This window comes from Mastomys coucha, unplaced genomic scaffold (assembly GCF_008632895.1).
Source record: "Mastomys coucha isolate ucsf_1 unplaced genomic scaffold, UCSF_Mcou_1 pScaffold22, whole genome shotgun sequence".
Taxonomy (NCBI): Eukaryota; Metazoa; Chordata; class Mammalia; order Rodentia; family Muridae; genus Mastomys; species Mastomys coucha.
The window spans coordinates 99,841,649-99,847,312 of NW_022196905.1; the positions used below are offsets into that span (position 1 = coordinate 99,841,649).

General features: G+C 40.5%; 1 pseudogene; it reads right to left on the reverse strand.

Annotated features, from left to right (window-relative positions):
• The window catches only part of LOC116104617, a 1,722-nt pseudogene extending 1,014 nt beyond the window's left edge, over positions 1-708 (reverse strand).
• Between the last annotated feature and the right edge of the window lie 4,956 nt (positions 709-5,664).

Below are 5,664 nucleotides of genomic sequence, written 5' to 3' on the forward strand. Positions count from 1 at the left end.
CCCCCCCCCCCCCGTGGCGGCGACAGCGGGAGTCAGGCTGGGGGTGTCCAGGTGGCGGTTTTACCTCCATTTTGAGACTGGACTCGAGTCTCCCAACTTGAGTTCAATATGGGATCGCGAGGAAGAGCGCGCCTAACTTCTTAGTATCATCCTAATAGAGGTATATCCCAGGCAGGATGATTTCACTTTTGTCCTAACCCGTAAACATGCTCATCTGGATACACAGGACCACACTTCCATGAGCATGTCCCCCAACAAGTTTCATTCTGCAGGGCTCTAGATCTGTCTGCATCTCTGGTCAGTGACTGAGGGTACCTGGAGGCTGGGCCTCCTACACCAGGAACACACACTCATTCCCAACCTTCACTTCTTCTTAAGCTAAGATGGTAGGTGGTGGGGCGCGATGTGGATCGTGAGTCTGAACACTTGGTCCCCAGCTGGCAATGCTTGTTTGAAGGGTTGTGGAACCTTAGACAATGGAACCTCTCCAGAGGAAGTGTGTCCCTGGGAGCTGGGCCTTGGAGTTTTTATAGCCCAATTACACTTCCTGTGTGCTCTCTGCTTCTTGCTCTGCCAAGATGCTAAGGGGTGCGAGCCCCACGAGATGCTCACTCCCGCACCGCAGAGCCTGCTGCTGCCATGCCGTGCCTTCTCTGATGGATCTTGTCCCCTCAGCTTTAGGCCCAGCAGACCCATAAGCTGCTCCATGTTGGATTATTTGGGTGCAGCAAAAAGAAACAAAAATACAATCCTGGGATTCCACTTTTGAGTTTGTTTTTCTTTTTAGTGAATTCTCAGAGGCAACAAGTGGAGAAAAATCATTAAAAATCAGTTCAAGCTGTGGCCTTCTGAGGAGGAGGGGTGACATCATGTGACCTTTACTTTAGTGTGGAAATCAAATCTACATAAAGCACAGTGTTCATTTTTCTCTGGGGAAAAAAAAAAGCTGAGCTGGAAAGTTAGAGACAGAAAATGCCAGAACTCAAACCTCAGACTATTAATGACATCTGTAAAAATCAATCAAGTCGCTTGCATGCTTTTGAACATATTAGCTTAGGGAAGAGTAACGTATGAACTTGACTTGCTAGGAAACAAGATGCCAGCGTTTTTCTTAGAAATGACGTTTGGTAATATTTCTTCATTTTATAGAATTATTATAGCATTCATAGGCAGCTGGAAGAAACAACACATCACAAATGGATTTATAAAACTTATGGAGCAGGAGAAAGAGAGGAGAGGAGAGGAGAGGAGAGGAGAGGAGAGGAGAGGAGAGGAGAGGAGAGGAGAGGAGAGAGAGAGAGTGAAAGAGAGATAGATATCAGGGTTACATGTTGAACCATGACCTTTGGGTAGCTCTGACATTGGTCTGCTTTTTATTACTGATCAGAAAACCTTTTCTAAAGATTTCTGCCATGACAAGGAAGGAAAAGTCAGATTTGTTCTCTAGAAAAATCAGAGAACCCATAATGCTTATGTAAGTCTAAGAGTTACAACATTTTCTTTTGGGACATGAAATCATTTAAGAACTTAATGAAAAGGATGGCCTGTTGTCATAATTAACTCTTAGATGAACTACTGTTCTAGGTGTCTTTCCTGATGCCTTTTCCTGCCTAACTATGATTTCACACCAAATCTGTCGCTTAATGCCGGGCAATCCCCACATTCCCCCCCCCCTTTTTTCTTTAGTATGATTAAACCCAGGGCCTTACAAAGGCATGCTAAGCAAGCATCTACCACTTAGCTACATCTCCAGTCCCTCATCATTTTTAAAAAATTTAATCCAATAGGAAATGGATGAACTATAAATCTCCCAGTAGAATTGAATTCCGATCTAGAAGAAACAAAACTAGAACCTTCCTTCATATCACACACGTATGGCTTAAGCATGTGTCCAAACCTTAAGAGCAAAAATGACAGTGTGTTAGAGTGTGTCTAGAGTCACAGAACTCCAGGAGGGACAAAAAGCCAATGGATACAAGAAAAAGATGGGCACGGCCAACTACCTAAAGTGACAAATAATTATCATGATTATATGCTTATTATGAACAGAAGAGAAAGATAATGGTATGAGAGAAAACACTGGTCATACATAGGACACAAAACTTCCCCAATGAAGATTAAAAACAAAAACAAAAAAACACTCATTAGAAAAATGGACAGAGAAGGCGGGACCAGCCAGGAGGCACAGGCCTCAAAAGCGGCAGGGTAGCCAGGACAGGATCCTCTCTACCTCAGACTACACCTAGGAGGGACAACAGATCCACAGCCCTCTCTGCACCTTTCCTGCAAGTGGGGAGCCTGTCTCCAGGGTGTGCTCTGACCCCAGGACTCAGGATGAATGACGGATCCACAGCCATCTGCGCCTGGGTTTTACCAGAGGAGAGCTGATCTCCCAGAAGTGCTGACACAGGCTTTCAGACCCACAGGAGGAACAAGCTCCAGCCAGAGACAGCAAGAACATCTACCATCAGAGATTAACAGATGACAAAAGGCAAATGCAAGAATCTTGCCAACAGAAACCAAGACAACTTGGTTTCATCAGAACCTAGTACTCCTACCACAGCAAGTCCTGGATAGCCCAAAACACTGGAAAAGCAAGATTTGGATCTAAAATCACATCTCACGATGGTGATAGAGGAGTTCAAGAAGGACATGAATAACTCCCTTAAAGAAATACAGGAGAACACAGGTAAACAGGTACAAGCCCTTAAAGAGGAAACACAGAAATCCCTTAAGGACTTACAGGAAAACCCAATCAGGTGAAAGAATTGAGCAAAACCATCCAGGACCTAAAAATGGAAGTAGAAACAATTAAGAAATCACAGAGAGAGACAACTCTGGAGATAGAAATCTTAGGAAAGAAGTCAGGAACCATAGATGCAAGCATCACCAATACTATACAAGAGATTGAAGAGAGAATCTCAGGTGCAGAAGATACCATAGAAAACATTGACACAACAGTCAAAGAAAATACAAAATGCAAAAAGATCCTAACCCAAAACATCCAGGAAATCCAGGACACAATGAAAAGACCAAACCTAAGGAGAATAGGTATAGAAGAGAGTAAAGATTCCCAAGGTAATGGGCAAGTAAATATCTTCAATAAAATTATAGAAGAAAACTTCCCTAACCTAAAGAAAGAGATGCCCATGAACATACAAGAAACCTATAGAACTCCAAATAGACTGGACCAGAAAAGAAATTCCTCCTGCCACATAATAGTCAAAACACCAAATGCACAAAACAAAGAAAGACTATTAAAAGCAGGGAAAAGGTCAAGTAACATATAAAGGCAGGCCTATCAGAATTACACCAGACTTCTTGCCAGAAACTATGAAAGCCAGAAGATCCTGGGTTGATGTCATACAGACCCTAAGAGAACACAAATGCCAGCCCAGACTACTATACCCAGCAAAACTCCCAATTACCATAGATGGAGAAACCAAAGTATTCAACAACAAAACCAAATTCACACAATATATTTCCACAAATCCAGCCCTTCGAAGGGTAATAAATGGAAAACTTCAACACAAGGAGGGGAACTACATCTCTGAAAAAGCAAAAATGTAATCTTCCAACAAAACTAAAAGAAGATAGCCACATGAGTGGAATTCCAACTCTAACAACGAAAATAACAAGAAGCAACAATTACTTTTCCTTAGTATCTATTAATATCAATGGACTCAATTCCCCAATAAAAAGACACAGACTATCAGATTGGGTATGTAAACAGGACCCAACATTTTGTTGCATTCAGGAAACCTACCTCAGTGACAAAGACAGACACTACCTCAGAATAAAAGGCTGGAAAACAATTTTCCAAGCCAATGGTCCCCCCCCCAAAAAAAACGTGGGAGTAGCCATTCTAATATCAAATAAAATCAACTTTCACCCTAAAGTGATCAAAAAAGATAAGGAGGGACACTTCATACTCATCAAAGGTATGATCTACCAAGATGAACTCTCAATTCTGAACCTCTATGCTCCAAATGCAAGGGCATCTACATTCATAAAAGAAACTTTACTAAAGCTCAAAGCACACATTACACAGCACACAATAGTAGTGGGAGATTTCAACACCCCACTCTCTGCAATGGACAGATCCTGGAAACAGAAACTAAACAAAGATACAATGAGACTAACAGAAGTTATGAAGCAGATGGATTTAACAGATATTTATAGAACTTATTATCCTAAAACAAAAGGATATACCTTCTTCTCAGCACCTCATGGTACCTTCTCCAAAATTGACCATATAATTGGTCACAAATCAGGCCTCAACAGATACAAGAAGATTGAAATAATTCCTTGTATCCTATCAGATCACCACAGACTAAGGCTGCTCCTCAATAACAACATAAACAATAGAATGCCCACATACACATGGAAGCTTAACAACACTCTACTCAGTGATAACTTGGTCAAGGAAGAAAGAAAGAAAGAAATTAAAGACTTTCTAGCATTTAATGAAGAACCCACAACATACCCAAACTTATGGGACACAATGAAAGCAGTCCTAAGAAGAAAACTAATAGTTTTAAGTGCCTCCAGAAAGAAACTGGAGAGAGCATACACCAGTAATTTGATAGCACATCTGAAAGCTCTAGAACAAAAAGAAGCAAATTCACCCGAGAGGAGTAGAAGGCAGGAAATAATCAAACTCAGGGCTGTAATCAACCAAATAGAAACAAAAGGAACTATACAGAGAATCAACCAAACCAGGAGCTGGTTCTTTGAAAAAATAAACAAAATAGATAAACCCTTAGCCAGACTAACCAGAGGGCACAGAGACAGTATCTTAATTAACAAGATCAGAAATGAAAAGGGAGACATAATAACAGACACTGAGGAAATCCAAAAAATCATGAGAGCCTACTACAAAAGCCTATACTCAAGAAAACTGGAAAACTTGGATGAAATGGACAATTTTCTAGACAGATACCAGATACTAAAGTTAAATCAAGATCAGATCAACGATCTAAACAGTTCCATATCTGCTAATGAAATAGAAACAGTCATTAATAGTCTCCCAACCAAAAAAAGCCCAGGACCAGATGGGTTTAGTGCAGAGTTTTATCAGACCTTCAAAGAAGACCTAATATCTATACTCCTCAAGCTATTCCACAAAATAGAAACAGAAAGTACTCTACCTAATTCATTCTATGAATCCACAATTACTCTTATACCTAAACCAACAAAGACCTAACGAAGAAAGGAAAACTTCAGACCAATTTCCCTTATGAATATCGATGCAAAAATACTCAATAAAATTCTTGCAAACCAAATCCAAGAACACATCAAAACAATCATCCACCATGATCAAGTAGGCTTCATCCCAGGGATGCAGGGACAGTTCAATATACGGAAATCCATCAATGTAATTTACTATATAAACAAACTCAAAGAAAAAATCATATGATCATCTCATTAGATGCTGAGAAAGCATTTGAAAAAATCCAACATCCCTTCATGATGAAAGTCTTGGAAAGATCAGGAATTCAAGGCCCATACTTAGACATAGTAAAAGCAATGTACAACAAACCAGTAGCCAACATCAAACTAAATGGAGAGAAACTTGAAGCAATTCCACTAAAACCAGGGACTAGACAAGGCTGCCCAATCTCTCCCTACCTATTCAATATTGTACTTGAAATCCTAGCCAGA